This window comes from Phyllostomus discolor, chromosome 6 (assembly GCF_004126475.2).
Source record: "Phyllostomus discolor isolate MPI-MPIP mPhyDis1 chromosome 6, mPhyDis1.pri.v3, whole genome shotgun sequence".
Taxonomy (NCBI): domain Eukaryota; kingdom Metazoa; phylum Chordata; class Mammalia; order Chiroptera; family Phyllostomidae; genus Phyllostomus; species Phyllostomus discolor.
In genome coordinates this window covers 163,808,939-163,825,197 of record NC_040908.2, presented here as the reverse complement: position 1 = coordinate 163,825,197, position 16,259 = coordinate 163,808,939, and the positions used below count along the sequence as shown (strand labels likewise).

General features: G+C 63.0%; 1 protein-coding gene across 15 annotated transcripts in view; it reads left to right on the top strand.

Annotated features, from left to right (window-relative positions):
• The first annotated feature begins 8,543 nt into the window (after window positions 1–8,543).
• Window positions 8,544–16,259, top strand: part of AHNAK (AHNAK nucleoprotein) — a 28,531-nt gene continuing 20,815 nt past the window's right edge. For all 15 annotated transcript variants that reach the window (XM_036029585.1, XM_036029589.1, XM_036029593.1 and 12 more), the window contains exon 1: window positions 8,544–8,706. The gene's annotated coding sequence lies outside the window, so the exon portion shown is untranslated. The remainder of the gene's footprint in view (window positions 8,707–16,259) is intronic.

Here is a 16,259-nt window from a genome sequence, read left to right as displayed (position 1 = left end):
ATGGTTTTTCCTCCCTTGAGCTTAATTTTCATTCTCTTCAGAGATTCTCGCCCCTACTGAGATGGCCATTTCTGAGGAGCACCAATGATTAATAACAGCCCAGATCGACCCGGACACCCGGCTGGGTTTGCATTTTGAGTCATGCAGAAACAGGCATGACCCTGCCTGTTGGCATCCGGGTTGTGCTTCTGTGGGCGATTGTTCTCTCTGGCCCCTCCAGTCTGAGCGCAAGGGGCTTGGGAGGGGCAGAGGTGGCTTTCCCTGGCACTGGAGGTACTGGCAGCCTGAGGGCAGCAGGGCTGTAACCCCTCGGGGGACCGCGGCTGCAGTCGGGGTTTGGAATCCAGCTAGGCGAGGATGGGTAGGTTCTTGCTCAGTTTGCCCCCCTGGAATCTCCTCTTGCACGAGATCCAAACTTGGGACCTGCGATGCCTCGGAGCCTCCTGGGCTGCTCTCGGGTGGGAGCTGGAAGTGCCCAGTGCTGGCCCGGGGTGTGCCCTGAGCGGGTTGCCGGGGCCTCACCGAGCCTGTCGGGCTCCTGTTCCCACCACACCCCTTGCTCTGCTTGTGCAATCCTCTCCACCTTCCTGGTGCCCTTCATCTCCCCCGTAGCTGACGATGCAGGCACGGGAGACCAAGCTGTGTGAGTAAGTTTGAGGGGCGGGCTTGAGGCCCTTTTCAGTTGGGCCCCTGGGTGAGCCGGGTCTGGGGCAGCAGCAGGCCTGGCAGCCCATGTGGACTGTGGCCGGCTCCGGCCTCGGCCTCGGGGGTGAGACCCCGCCTCCTAGCTCTCTGAGGCTGCAGGAAGAGTGACTCATTCGCACCTCCTGCCTCCTGTGCCTCTAGCTCCTGCGGTTTGGTGCAGAGGAGGGCACCTGGTTGTCGGATGAGGCCTAGTCTGTGCCTGGGTCACCCATGAGCTAGAGGTGGGCTGGAAGTCAGGAGGGGAGGGGGCTGTGGCCCGAGGAAGGCTTGCAATTGGCCTCCAAAAGCAGATGGGGTAGACCGGCCTCTTTCCCACCCAGATGGGCGAGAAAGAGGTTAACAGCACGAGCTTCTAGCACCAGATGTGGGGCTGGAAGAGGGGAAGTACATCTGGAGCTGGTTGGGTCCTGCCCTGCCCCTGGGAAGCCTGAGTCACCGCACCGCTGAGGGCTCTGGACTCGACCCTCCCCGTCGTCCCATGGATCCCATCCCCGTGGGGAGCCCTGCCTTTCCCTGCCTGCTCTTCCCAGCTCTGGCCGGGGGCGCCTGGCTCCCCGCGGGCAGCCAGTGAGGACCTGCGCCCAGGACACGTCTCCGCTTGCTGGGCCACTTTCTTGACCTGCCAGCGGGCCTGGAGCCACCCCTGTGCCACCAAGAACTGGCCTCCTTGGCTGCTACAGCTAGGCGCATGCCCCCAGTGGCTGGGGGGGGGGTCTCTGGCTGAGGAAAGGGGCTGCGATGGAGGGGTGGAGGCTGAGAGCAGGGCGTGGTCTTGGAGAACTAGGATAGGAGGAGGCTATTTTTTTTACCCACTTTCTGGGCAAAACCTCAGAGCCTCAAGAAAGGGAGGCTGAGAAACTGGATCGGGGGCTGGGCTCGGAGCTGCATTTGAGTGCAGATAAAAGCCTTCCAGAGCCTGGAGTGTGAATGGGAACGGCTGAGATCTGGTTGAGCTTGTAGATAAACCAGTAGATACTGGTTATAAGCAGCTATTTATTTTAGCTTTGTTGGCGCTTCTGGCTTAAGCCACTTACTAAAAAGTCAGAAGCCTTTCAAGTTCTTCCAAGAAAGACCTGGGTTGTCATTTGGTTCACGTCCTGCTTTGAGCCAGGGCCGGACAGCTGCCGCTTTCGGTGGGGCACACCCCTCCCACCCGCTGCCTACGTGCCCCAAATGTGCCACTTCCCCTTCTGAGAGGTGGTGGTGGGGGGGGTCTAGCGTGTTGAAGGGAGAGGAATGAAGTGTTCTGGAGGCTCCACCCAGTCGTTTCTGAAATTAATACTGTGGTTCTCATGGCAACCGGCAGGCCCTGTGTCCTCAGAACCCAGGACCATCCCTCCAGCATCACATGGGCTTTGCTGGGTGGCCGTGGCTTCCTGGGCTCGCCCTTCCAAGACACTGTTTCTTGCCCACGCAGCTGTGGTCCTGCGTGCTTCAGGGCAACCCTGGGGTGCCCACCCTCTTCTCCAGTCCTGTGAGGCTGCGGAGCTGGAGTGCTGGCACTCCTGAAGGTTAGAGGAACCGTGCCACCTGCTCCTGTCTGTCTGTCCGAGTCAGGCTGGCACTGCTCCCCGAGGAGGCCCTCGTTTTCCTCCAGTGGAATCACCGGGGTGCCCCGGTGCCCCGCCCAAGGGACGGGCGGGGTGCGGGATAGTGGCAATGGCTGGGGAGCAGCCCTTGACTTGAATCCCTCATAAGAGAGAGTTCCTCGGGCAGGTGGGGCTGGGTCAGGGGCAGCGATGGCTTTGATGCCCTTAAGAGATGTTCCGGGGTTCTCTTCCTTCTTGTCACCCTCGCCTCTCTTGTAGCCCCGCCCACCTTTGTTTCCCGGTTTCCTCGGGATTCGGAAGGGAGCCTGCCGCATGCCTTTACCTAGTGGACGCAGGGGCGGGGCGAGCAGAGCCCGGGCAGGGCCGTCCGTCAGGGTTTGGGGCTATTTCTGATCGGATCTCCCAGGAATGCGCCTCCCTCTGGTTTCAGCGGCCCCCTCCCCTCTGCAGCGGGAGCAGCTGTCATGTGAGGGCCTCTCCCGCTGGCTCAGCCCTTTTGCAATCATCTGGCTGGCTCTGCCGGGACCGGCTGGGGGGAGGGGGATAGTGAGGATGGGCAGAGCCAAGGGGTAAACGAGGGGGCGTGGCAGGGCCGGGGGAACCGGCGGAGGAGGGGAAAGCGAGGCGGTGCGGCTGAGTGCTGAGGGCCAGGCGGGAGGGATGGGCGCCAGCCCAAGGAAGGGCGCTGCGCGGGGCTCGCGCTTTCCAGGTGCGAGGGAGAGCTGTCGTAGCGGTGGCCGCGGCCATGCTGCAGGGAGATCCGCATTTCTCCTGACTCACAGGAGGCCACGGGGTGCTTTCCTGCCAGTCCACCTCGATATGGGATCTGAGTCACCGAGTTGCCTAGGGTGTTGGCTGCCCTGCGGTGACAGTGCCTACCCCACCCACTCACTCCCACGGCCAGGACAGGGGTCAGCAAACACGCCCCTTTATCCCACTGTCCTCGGTAGTAACTCTCCATCTCCTTGACTCACGCGCAGAAAATGCACCGCATGCAGGGGTTGCTGGGGCAACCACACTAAGGAGTCCCTCATTTTACCCGGGAGGAAACGAGAGCCCAGAGAGGGGAAGTGACTTATCAAGGGCACATGCTAGTCTTTGCAGGGCTCTCGCAGCCACTCCCTGAGTCACTCTGGCTCCCGCGAGGAGCAGGAGGGCGCTTCCTTCAAAGGCCCCGGGGGGTGTGCACGGTGGGCGAAGCATGCTAGGTCTGCGGGGCAGCGGGGACCGGGCGGTGTGGAGGGCTGCCCCGAGAGCACGGCAGCCCCGGCTGGGGTCAGAAGCGTGGAAGAGGGGCGAGGCCTGGGGCAGGGTCAGCCCTAGGGATCCGAGTGCTGGGGCTGGGGCTGGGGCTGGGGCTGGGGCGGACAGAGGGCACAGGGTGCAGAGGAGGCCGGGCTTCCAGTAACAGGAACCTCAACTATGTGGTGACTCAGGCTCGGAGCAGCCTAGGCCCTTCCTTCCCTGCTCGGCCTGATTTCCTTCAACCAGACTTGGAAAGTGTAAGCTCCGGACCGAGGGAAACCTGGGCTGATCTGCCTCCACCCCCCCGCCCCTGCCCCGCCCCGGGAACTGGGGGAAAGGCAGGGGAAGTTGGAAAAGAGGGGAGAAAGGCAGAATCCGAAAAAGGGGCGACGGGCCCGGTGCTCCCCTGTCTGGGCCCCTCCCTCCCTGCGCCCTGCGCCCCGCCGGGGAGGGAGCCGGCCGGGCGTTGGCTGCTCCGATCATTCCAGCTCCCTCCCTCGACTCCTGTTTACAAGTTGGTCGGCCCAGTCCCCAGGCCAGTTCGGAGCTCTTCTTTTTTCCCTCCCTCCCTCCCTCCTCACACAGCGCTATTCAATCGTGTCTTGCAGCTTCTTTTCCTTAATCTCGGGACCACGTTTCCTATTATCTTCTTGCTCCCACAGCAGCATCCCCACACCCGTGACTCACCAGCCTCCAGGCCGTCTCTCGCTGCTGCCTGGAATCCAACCGGGCCTGGGGTGGCTACCTGCCCTGCTCTCCCCGCCCACCTCTGTCCCCTCGCCCTGGGCCTGACAGTTTTTCCTTGCCTCCTTCCTCCCACCCAGAGTCCGTACTCAGAGCCCGTTGGCTTGGCTCTAGTTCTCTAAGCAGCTGGGACTTGGGCTCTGCTTGGGGCTGAAGACTTTGGTTAGGACGAGTGTGACAGGGAGGTGCCGGTATCCTGACTGTCTGGTCTGAGTAATTCAGGAACTCCTTGTTTGAAACCTGAGCCTTAAAGACAGCCTGGGATTTGCATTGAACTGGAGGAGGGTGGTTTCACCTGGCGTCAGACTTTTGAGTTGGGATTAGGAGTCCGGGGTTTGCCAATTGCTCAGGAAACAAGACTGTTCGGGTCCCAGGATCACCCAGGAGGCGGGCTGTCCCGAGGAGGAGGATGGCAGTTAGGAAGCCATGGACTAAAAGGAGAAGGGCCTGGGTGGGGGTGGGGTCTGGGCCACCCTCGACGGCTCCAGGGAGGGCTGACGGCCAGCCCGTTTCTCTGCCGCTAAGGTGGCCGTGCCAAAGGGACCTCGAACACACTGTACACTTCACTTCCTTTCTGAGATCGAAGCCTGAAAACTACGATCGCTTTTTGAGCTGTCAACGTCTTTCCTTTTCTGTAAGGCACCACCGGTTTCAAAGAAGGGGACTTGTGGCCAGGAGGGAGCGGAAGGGGAATCCCCTGGCAAGGGGCTTGCCCACAGAACGCCCCTTTCTGGTTGCTGTGGAAACGGGCATAATAGGAACAAAACAGGCACAGTCGCTGGGCAACGGGAGTCCACGTTCAGACACTACTGTACACATCAGGGAAGCCCCGAGGGAGAGCCCTCGCGAGGAAGCTGGGGGATCCCGGTGACGACAAGTCCTGGAGCTCACCTGGCTTTGCCAGGGCGCCTGCAGGACCGCGGTGTGGGACTTTGCCTCTGCTTCGGGGGGAGGGGCCGAGTGCCACCGGGTCGGCTGAAGTCCTCCCGGATTCCTGGACAGCCCTTATTTTGACGGAGGAATCTGAACCCGGACAGAGCTTTTCTTTGCAGCGTTGGGACCGAGAGGACTCATTATCCTGCAGGCTGCCCGTCGCCTGGACCACCACCAGCACCACAGGCGCCGGTGGCGTGGGCCACGGGAAATGTTTGTGCAGCGGCATGAAAGTCGCTGCAAGTGGGGGGACTGATGGGCAGGGGGAGCTGAGAGCGACGGGGGGTGTAGGGCACAGGATGCTGTTGTGAAAAGTTCATTCATTCACTCAACAACGCAATCCTGAGTGAGGGAGTGCTCCATGCCAGCCACTGCTCTAGGCACGGGGAGAACGGGATACCCCTGCCCTCGTGGGGCTCAGGAGCCAGGGAGAGCTGTGGCCCCTGCTTCTGAGAGCTGTGCGGCTGCAGGTAAATCACGAACCCTCTTGCTCCCACAGGCAACCCCAGACCCTTAAATGAACTAACACATGAAAATGCCTTCTGCAGTGTCACACACACTCACCTTGCACGTCCCTTGGGGGTGAGGTGGGGGTGGGGGGGCAGCTACAGCAATGGGCAGAAGAGGGTTGGCAGACATGTCTAAGTGTGTATGTCCAATGACATCATTGAAAACTCTTGAGGGAAGGAAAAAAACCTGTTGAAAAGACTCCCTTCCCCTGGGCTATATAATGGGCTGCCCTAGGAAACCCCAGCTCTGGTTGCAGCAGAAAAGGTCACGGTTTCTTAGGGGGCAGGGTCTTGGTTACCCCTCTCTAGCTTCTAGCCTGGAGGCCGGGAGGACCCAGTCCCCGGGACTTCCCACCCCACCCCAACCTGGCAGTGACAGCCCCAGTGAATGGATTACCTGGACAGCAATCACTGTTCTGTGGCTGCTCCCAAAACCAGCCTGTCCTGCCTTCTTCCCTGTTGACCAGCAGGCCGGCCAGAGCAAACAATGGAGCTGATAAGTTGGCCCTGAGCCCGGGACACTAGCCTCTGCTCTCTCGCTCCTGGGGGGGCCCTAGCAGAGGTGAGGGCGCCACACCCACACCGGCATCCACACCCTCCCCACTCTTCCCTTCCTGCTCCGGCCCCTCCCTCCCAAGGGCCCCTCCCGGAGCCCTTTATTTTGCAGATACCGTATCTGCGTCTTCCTGGCTTGAGTTGCACCGTAACTATCTTTCCCAGGTGAGAACCTGGGTGGAGAGCAGCTCCCGGGTTTGCTGGCCGCTGGGAGAACGTGCATTGTCAGGGAAGCAAATGATTCAAGCACGCCATCCAGTGAAAAGTCACAGTGCGCCTGCCTGCTGGAGGAGGACCGGGTGGGGAGCGGGGGGGGCGGGGGGGGGCACTGTTTGTGTTGTCCGGCCTTTCCGCCTTGTTGACATCCTTCACCACATGGAGGTACTGTTGATTTTATTTACTCTTCTTTTAAATGATATTCCACTGACCACCCTGTTGTTACTGATTTTATTGAAAAGACGTCAACAAGGATTAGCTGACTTGCAGCATCACAGCCTGCTTCAGTTTCTCTGTATCCTCGATTCGCCTTTCTAGTGCTGAGTACACGGTAAAGGGAATAAAAATCGAAAAGCCATCGGTAAAGGACATCATTGGCTCTTGGTTTTTCTTTCTATGATTATTTTTTAAAGCAACCCATCGTTGCGAAGGTTAGATTGTGCGTCTTCAGATCAGGAAGGTGCTGGGAAAGGGGTGCAGAACCGAACAGGGAGACCCCCCCCCAGGAAGTCTCTGGTCTGAGGGAAGTGAAAAGTCCTTTGGCGAACTACTCAGAGTAGTAGTTCACTGCACGCTGTGCTGTGCGTGGTCTGGTGCCGGCCTGCCTGTCTGTGGGGTGAGGTCGCGCTCTGGGTGTGTGTGCGTTACACAGAGAGAGAGACAGAGACACACACACACAAACACACACACACACAATAAAACAGAGGAAACGCCGGTGCCCAATTCTCTGCTCTCTCCCTGTGCCTCTGCGTGTCCGTGCCTGCCTGAGTGTCTCCACGTGTCTCCACCTTTCTGGGCCCATGATGAGTGTCTGCACGTCTGTGTCTCCTTCGGCCGTCTCTTCCCTCCCCCACAGCCTGCACCCTGTGTGGGTAACTGGACCTGGGACACAGCCCCCAGGGCTGGCAGCAGAGTTGGCTGCTGGGTATTTTTAGCCTGTAAACATGTTTGCCATTTCAGAGGACAGGGCCTCTGGTCTCAGCCCCAGCCCACTCACGATCTTGCAGCAAGGAGGGTGCTCCTGCCCAGGGGGAGGGGGGTCTTTTCAGGTCCCCAGCCTGGGGTCTCCCTTCTGCAGGATTGGGGAAGGAAGGAAAGCTGGCCTGATGTGGGCAGTGGGTGGCGGCTAGGAGGGAGGATAGAGGATTCCTGGGGGAGAAGGAATGGGGGTGTGGGAGGGGGTGGGTGTAGGCAGAAGGACCCCGCACCCTATCATTAAGCGTTTAATAAAATCTCCATGCAGTTGGAAGTGGCTGTGGGAAATGACAGTAAATTTGGAGACAAAGCGTCCAGCAAGTGGGAGGTGGGGGAGGGGCTCGGAGAGGGAATGGGCAGGTGGAGGGCACGCGGGAGCACGGTTTCCCGGCTGCTGCCGGGGGTCTGGAGAAAGGGGGGCAGCTGGGGCCGAGGGTTGCAGGCCTGACTCCCACGCCCCGCCGCTGCGGCAGTGGTGCCGGCCCTGGTGACTCCGGCTCTGAGAGGTGCGGCAGCGTCTCCAAGCCGGTTCTGTGGGGGGAGGGGGGAGGGGGCCCCCAGAAAGAGGGAAGATGAAAAAGGGGCGCGTCTGCATGGAACTTGGGAGCCAAGTGAGGAGACTGAGGCCTAGGATTTCAAGTGCAGTTGCCTGTGCTGAGAAAAATCTCGAAAGGTCAGTGTCAGTCTGGAGGTCGCAGATGAACCGCCCAAGCTCCCCAGACGCCTTTCTGAACCCCTTATTCGTTCCTGGAAAATGTTCTGATTCCCAGCTGCAGCTGCGGGGATGAGCTCCGGGGAGCTGGGGCGGGTTTCCTGCGGGAGAAGCCCCACAGTGTACTCGTTGGTGGCAGTCCCAGGCTCGGGACGGGACAGGGGGCAGCGGATGGGGGCGGGGGGAGGTAGCATCTCGGACATGCGCCCCCTTGTCCCCAGGTCTCTCCCCTCCACTCCCACCCTCCCCGCCCCCCGCAGCCCGCTCCCGGGTCCCTGCAGAGTCGGCCCAGCTCGCTGGTCCCAACCCCACTGCGGCCCCGCCCGGCCCCGCCCTCTCCCCACAGCTCTGGGCAGACCCGCCCGCCCCAGCCGGAGTTACAAGAGCCGCCTCCCAGCACGGGGGCCCGGCCACTCGGAGCAGCTCCGCCGCGGGGACTGCACCGCCCGCCCTGCCGGACCCGCCCCGACCGACCGGGGCTCGAGGCCTGCAGCAGCCGCAGCACCCACCGCGACCACGGCCCAGCGCGGGCCATGTCTGTGCCCCGGGGCTGAGCGCTCAGGTAAGGGCCGGGCGCACTGAGGCGCGGTCCGGAAACCGGACACCGGGAGCGGGGAAGGGAGGTGGGGTGCAGGGCTTGGGCGAGGCACTTCGGTGGGTGTCACTGGGAGGATTCAAACAGTTTGGAACAAGCCGGGCAGTCCGGGGCTGTCGCGCCCTGGGAGCCGAGCTCCGGCTCCGGAGTTGGGGTGCAAGTTGGGCGAAGTTGGAAAGTTGCTCCAAAGCGTGCTTTGCTCCGGTCCGTATTTCTTTCGAGGGCTGGTTTTTGGCCCTACTGCACGTCAGGGCGCCGCGTTCCTGGCCTGGTGGCCCCCGTCCCACCCCCTCCCGCTGCGTGGGGCGGTGGCTCAGCGCGCTGATCCGGTCCTATTCCCTGTTTACAGGAGAAGTTTCCGAGATCTTTGCCGCGGCCCCTTGGCCCCTCCGGACGCCCCTGCCTCTGTCCCTCCCCTTACCCTACACCTCCACCCCGAACTCCGCGTCCCGGGCCCTCCCGGCCCCACCCAATTCTGTACCACCCGCCTCTCCCTCACTTGCTCCTGGCTGCCCCCCAACCCCCTTCCAGTTGCCGCACCCTAGCCTTGTCCCTCTGTGTACCCCATCCCGAAAACTCCCTTCTTCCTTTAGGGCTGGGGAGCCTGCAAGTTTGCAGCGCGCCTCCCTGCGGGACGGGTGGGAGTGGGGGTGGGGGACATAATTAGGGAGATTCCTGCACTGGGGCGGGCGGAGAAGGGGGGAGACAGCGCGGCGGCACCGCCCTTGGGACCGCCCCTTCCCCCGGAGGCGGTGCTCTATCCCCCCAACCCACTCCCAAACCCGTCCGGGCGGGATGGCCCCCGCCCCAGCGCCTGGATTGGCGCCAGCAGCCTGAGGAATGTGGTGGTTGGAGCCGGTGACTAATTCAAACCAGAACTCGGGAGGAGTGGTGGGGGGCAAAGGGGAGGGGGAAGGGGCTGTGTGTGGGAGTTGGGGGCTGGAGCCGTGCTCGGCGTAGGAGGGCCGAGCTGCGCTCCTTGCAACCCTGCGCTGACGCGCGGTGCACTCCAAGAGAGAGGGCCCGGGGGCCAGGTCCCCGCGGCGGAGTTGGAAAGGCAGCGTGCTTAGGGTGTGTTCGAACTGTGTTATGTAAGGCTTTCCCATGCCGCGAGAGGGTGTGCAGTGTGCTAGGGACTGGCCCTCCCCTCCCGGGGCTTGGCGACCCCTGCAGTGCCCGGGCAGGGGATGTGGGGGCGCAGCTCCCTGGCGACGCTGGCCCGTAGGGACCCGTCGGGTCTGGGCCGGACCGGCAGTGCCCCCTGCGTGGGAGGGTACTGGAGTGGGCAGATGAGGCATCTCACAGCTCTGACTGGGCCTGGACACCAGGTGGGGGTGGTGGCTCTGGCGCCTCTGCTCGTCGTGGCCGCAGAGAATTATGTGCGATGTGCGTGCTCGCGCCTTTCACTGGGTGTGGCCGCCGAGAGGTGGTGGTGGTGCTGAGGGGTCCCCAGGGAGCCTGCGGTGGCTGCTGAGTGCCCTGCTCTGTGGAGTGGATTTGTGGCAAGGCAGGTTGGTGTCTTCCCCGCGGAAGTGGGGTCCTTAGAGAATGGCCTGGAATTTCTGGGAGAAAGTGACCCAGATATTTACCTCTGTGTCTCCAGCATAGCGTCAGGCGCCCAATAATTGGTTTCCAGAGTGTCCTGTGTTAGAATGTAGCCTCTGATTTCAGGGGGTCATGTGGCCCTCCTCACACAGACTAGCACACCATAGGGGCTGGGCTGATTTTGTGGGGTGCAGGGATGCCTTGGAGGGCTGCGGCGCAGGCCAGGGCGTGCAGGGGAGAGAGGGAGAGCGATGATGCCTTGGGAGACATTGTAGGGGCCCCACCTATGCTGGGTCTAAATTAGGGGAGTAGATGCTGCTTTCACGCCCCCCTCTTCCCCTGCCCGCTGGGAGGGAAACCCCTGGGGCAGGGTGTGGCACTCACTTCCTTTCGAAGCTGAATGGGGAAGCTTCCTTCTCGCACTGGGATGACGGGGCCGGGCCCGCGTGCAGGAGTGGAGAGCCGAGGGAGTCCCGGGCTTGGGGGGCTCCTTCTTGTGAGCTGTGAGCTGTGAGCTGTGAGCAGTGGGGTGAGGGAAGGTGGGAGCGGGCCTGGGACTGTGAGAGCTGGGCGGGCAGAGGGCCTGGGTGATTGGAGGTGGAGATTGGAGGATATCCCTAAAACCCCACTCTTAAGAGGTTATGCCGAGGGACATGGCTCAGAGAACACAGACCATGGGCAGCCACGGAAGTCAGTCGTTCTGAGCTTAGGGCTGCAACCTGGATGAGGAGGCCCACAGCTGTGAGCCAAGGGTCCGTGATTCAAGGGGCTCGTTGAAGAGCTCACCTTGTGGCGCTGAGGACCTGCACCCACCAGACTGGGCTCAGGGGCCGAGGCCCGGGCAGGGGCATGACAGAGTGACCTGTGGGAGACCTGTGAGGGAAGAGGCCAGCATCAGTCAAGAACAGGGGAGGAACTGGGGTCCCTGGGGGTCCCCCTGGTCCCAGAGAGGCCCTGGGTGGCGCTGCCTGGGCACCGCCAGGCTGGATTCTTTGGCTCGGCCTGGAATTGGCCCGTCGGCCCTGGCAGAGCTCCTCCCCGGAGCCTGAGGAGCTGGTTTGAGGGGTTGCAGCGAAGCGGTGGGGGTGGAGGGGTGTGTGGGGCCTTGGGTGTGGTCACCACCTTCCTCAGAACCTGGGAACCGCCTGGGGACAGACAAAGGGGCAGACTGGGAGAGCTGGTCTGACTCCTGGCAGGATCTCTGCCCCTGCCGGCCCTCCCCCACTGCTCCCAGCCACCCCCAGGTTTCTCTCCCTGGAGCCGGGCTGACCACGTGGAAGGGAGGTGGCCACTGGAGAGGGTTTAGCATGTTACAGCGGCCGGTGTCCGGGGCCTCTGCTCTCTGGGTCTCCTGTGGCCTCACCTGGGCTCCCAGGGGCTGCCATTTCCCTAGCTCCAGCCATGCCACGGGCCTGTGGGCCTTCCCGGGCGAGCGTGGTTACCTCCAGCTACCGCCACGTGTGGACGTGCAGAGGGCCTGTGGCCGGGCCATGAGGGTGGGCATGGCAGGGCTCAGCAGGGCCGTGTGTTTTGGTGGAGCCGCTCTTGCTTCCTGCTGGCCTTCGTTCCCATCAGGGGGCCGGCTGGGCTGTCGCAGCAGGAGGTCCTGGGTCCAGGGTGGAGGTTTCACTGTGGCCTTGGGGTGCGCGTCTGCCAGTGTCACGGCAGCAAGCGAGGTGTGAGGGTGTCCCTCTGTCTGCCCACGGTGGTCCCCGCATTGCCTTGGGCCTGGGTGTGTCGTCACGGCTGGTGTCTGGGGTTTGTCAGGCAGGGGGCAGTGTGGGGACTCGCCCTGGTGGTGGAGTTTCACGGGCACCGCAGGGGCCGTGGGTAAGGACTGAAGTGAGTTTCTCCATCCCGGGCGGGGTCTGGACCCTGGAGTTTGTGTCCAGGGGTCCCGTAGGAGGGCAAGGACAGCCCTGGGGATGAGGCCTGGCCCCGCTGAGTGAAGCAGAGCGAGGCGCTGCCCTGGGCGGTCAGGGAGGGGCATCCTGCTCCGTCCCTGGGGGCCTGAGCGGAGGTTCCAGGGGAAGGGGAAGTGCCTGGGGCTGATCCGGACTTCGGGCCTCGCGTCCTGGCTGGGCTGGGGGCGGCTCTTTGGCAGCCGAGGGCCCTGCACTGGCGGGACCTGACCACTGGGTGGAGAGCTGGGCCCCGGTGGGGGCTCTGATTCGGGCACCCGTAGGGCTGGTGGGTGGCGGCTCCCGAGCTGTAAGCTCCCCCCCAAGGGAGAGCCAGCCAGTTCTTCACCTCCCCACCCTCCCGTGGAGGGCGACATCCACAGAGTTGGTGTCTTCATCCCAGCAGCTCTGGGTCAGGGCCCAGGCCTCCAGGGCCCTGCGCCTGGGTATGGGGGGACCTCCTGCTGGCGAATGCAGTGCTGCCCCCAGCCCCTGTCACAAGGAAGAGAGAGTCCCTCGTGGTCAGGGGAGGAAGAGGGAAGCTCCCTCCCCGATAAGAGTGAGAACTGAGAACTGGCTTCTGAGCTCACTGGGGAAGTGGCCGCAGGAGAGAGGTGGGGAGAGGTGGGGAATGGCGGCGGGCATGGCGGCCGGGCGGAGCCCAAGAAGCAGCTGGCAGGCTGGGGTGGGACAGGAGAGGCCCTGGAAGTCAGGCGCAGGAAGCTGGCATGATGGTGAGGGCTGGCCGGGGCTGGAGAAACGTCCCCCTGCTGGGTAGTGGGCTGGGCCAGTGGCCCAGGTACTGATTTGTGAGATGGGCAGGTGCACACAGGTGGAGGGAGGCAGAGACCCGTGTCTCTCCAGCGCCCCTGCCGCTGGTGTGGGTCTAATCCCCTCAACATGCTCATTGCATTCTGGTCGCCGGTGCCCCCCAGCCGGTGTGCCCCCCAGAATCAGCCGAGTGTAAAAGTCCAGGCTTCCAGCCTGGACCCCGGCGATGGCGGCGCAGGTCTGCTCCAGTTGGACTGGGGCCTGGTTGCTTTTCCAGACCGAGATCTGCCAGCTGTGTATGTGGGGGTCCATTTGGAGGCCTAGGCCCCGGAAGAGACCCACCTCCAGGTTTCTCCTCGTCCTTCCGGGATGAGGGTCTGCCTGCCCCGTGCTGTTCCCATTTCTCCGTGAGTGGAGGTGTTTGCCGTGCCCTCCCCGGCCCGGCTCTGCGGGTCCTGTGCTGCCCAAGCCCCGGACGGGGATGATTCTCTGGGCCTTGACGTGTTGGGGCCCAAAAAGCTGGGTCTTGGGCCGCTCAGGGCTTCTGACCCCTGGGGACAGGGCCTCCATAAGCCTCATCACCAGAAGAAGACCCCTCAGGGAGGCCTTGGACACGGCCCACTCTGGGTCCGCTGTGCCCACGCTGGACCACGACGAGGCCCACCTTCCCGTGGGTGTGTCCCCCTGGCTCTTCCTCTCCCCACCTCCAGCGGAGGTCTCTCTCCTGCGTGTATCTCCCTTGCGCATCTTGCTCTGTGGTTTCTCATCCTGTGTGCGCCTCTGCGTACAGACTGCTGGCCTTGGTGTCGGAGGACTCGGGGCTTGCCCGCCAATCCTGGCCTCTCCGTGGGCCTGGGCGCGTCACCCACCTCTGGGGCCTGTTTCTGCATCTCTAAAATGAGGACGTGAATTTTTAGTCACAGAGGGCTGTCTGGGGGTCGAGTGGGACCCCCCCCTGGCGCGGAACCCCAGCAGCGCCTGCCGGGCATGCCCCAGGAGCTCTGCGGAATCCTCTTCCAACTGGTTGGGCTTTTCTTTCCATGCGGGACTTTCTCTTCCTCTTTGAAGTCTGGTGAGTGAGTGTGAGAGTCTGCCGCCCCTCTGGGTGTCTTGTTTACCCCGGTCGCCCTGGTTACACATGTTTGGGGCTTTCCCTCTGGCGGTGGTCTCCACCCGGCGGTGAGTCATTTCATCTCCTGGTGTGGGGGCTGCTTCTCCCAGCCCCGTGTGTGGGGTGGGTCGGCTCGCTCACGTGTGTGTGTGTGTGTCCTGTGCTGCTGGGGGGAAGTTTCGTCGCTGTTAGTGCCCTCCTCGTTGTGACCTCGGAGGGTCGCTTCTCGTGTCCGGCCGGCGCTGGGTGCGTGTGCCGACGTGAGCTCCTCTGGTGTGTGGGTCTGGTCTCCAGGTTGGGGGCTCAGAGGCACTGACGCCCTGTCCTGCCTCTCAGGTGTGTGTGTGCATGTGTGCATGTGTGCATCAGTTCCTGTCCCTCGACGCTGCTGCTGGCTGCATGTGGGTCTCTGGCTGTGGCAGCAGCAGCCAGCGCTGGGCCGGCCCCGCCCTGCTGTCTTCCGAGGGCCGTGGGGACGAAGGGGCTGTGCTCAGGGTGGCGCTGGGGGAGGGTGCCCCTCTGGAGGTCACACCTGGTGGAAGCCCTCTGCCCGGGACCAGGAGTCTTCTCCCTGGATCTGTCCGGGTGTCGTCCCCAATCTACAGAGGCCGCGCAGGCTCTGCCCCTCCTCTTTGAGGGTTTTTTTTTTTTTTAAGATTTTATTTATTTATTTTTAGAGAGGGAAGGGAGGGAGATAGAGAGACAGAGAAACATCAATGTGCGGTTGCTGGGGGTTATGGCCTGCAACCCAGGAATGTACCCTAGCTGGGAATCGAACCTGTGACACTTTGGTTCGCAGCCCGCGCTCAATCCACTGAGCTATGCCAGCCAGGGCCTCTTTGAGGTTTTGAAGGGACAGGACGGCTTCATTCTTCTTGCTGCTTCGGGCCAGAACTGCACTCTGTCCCGCAGTCTCAGACGCGACGCGTGTGCTCTCAGCCTGGTGGCGGGAGGGGCCTCACCGGCATCTCAGGCCTTCTCTGCCCACCCCCAGCAGCCCTCCGCTTTCAAGGGGCTCTGCTGCATCCCTGCCCGTGCTGTTGCCCGTGTTGGGGTGGGCAGGGGGGGCAGGCAGCCGGCCTCGGGCTCTGGGCCCCACGCCCCCCTGTCCTCACCCTCGGACCTCACTCTCTCCACGTGTAAATACATACCAGGCGGTGCCGTGGCCTTCTCTGCAGGGGCGGGAATGTTCTCTGTCCGTGCTGCCCTGTACGGTAACTGTGTGTGGTGGTTGAGCTCTTGACATGGGGCTGCTACGACCAGTGACCCAGATTTTAAATTTAATTTCAGTTAATTGAAACATAAATAGCCACCTGTGCCTGCCTGGTTGGCGGCACACAGCTGCACAGGCTTCTGGCGCTTGGCTGAGTGCACGGAACTCCCCGGAGCGCCCGAGACCCTGCCTTGGGTGGCCTGGCTCCTCCTGACTTGTGTGGGCGGAAGGGGCAGCAGCAGGGCTTGGCGCAGGCTCCGGGGCTGGGAGACACCGAGGGCTGCGGCCCAGGTGCAGAGAGCACGCCCTGGGCACGGTGGCCCTGAGTCCCTGTTGGGACCCCCATGTCCAGCCGTCTGGACTGCGTGGCCCAGATCAGGTGAGATGAGAGGGGAGGGGAGTCGTCCTGGCTGGGCCCGAGGGCGGCGCAGCCAGAGCAGGCAGGGTGGCTGGCAGCCCCAGCTGGCTGGGAAGCCAGTGGTACTCTGCCAGGGCCACCCTGTGGCCCCGGGTCCAGGGCCTCCCGCTCTCGTGGCCTGCGGGCCCTGCTCCACTCTGATGGCCGTCTCCCCTCCTCAGCAGCAGTCTGGGGCCAGGCAAGTTCAAGTCCCTCCTGACGGACTCTGTCCCGGCTGTGCTCCCAGGGACTCTGTCCCTAGCACTGTGTCTGGCTCGGGGCCCCGTGGGAGCAGCTGGCGGGGAAGCCGACGGCCTGTGTCCACTGGAGCCCCAGCCCCTCTGGCACCGGGGGTCTGGACCGTGGAGCCCTTTGTCAGGTGGTTTTTAGGTGTTGCCCTTAGCATGTTTGGGGCTGTTGTGGCCACAGTGACTCATTGGGGAAGGAGGGCAGGGTGGGGCCGAGATGTGGGCGAGGGTGAGCTCGTGCTCCCCCTGCGCCCGCTGCTGGCTCAGCACCAGGGTGCTGGGTTGAGCAGTGGGGGGCCCCCCTCTGGGAGGAAGGCAGGTGCCAGGGCGATCA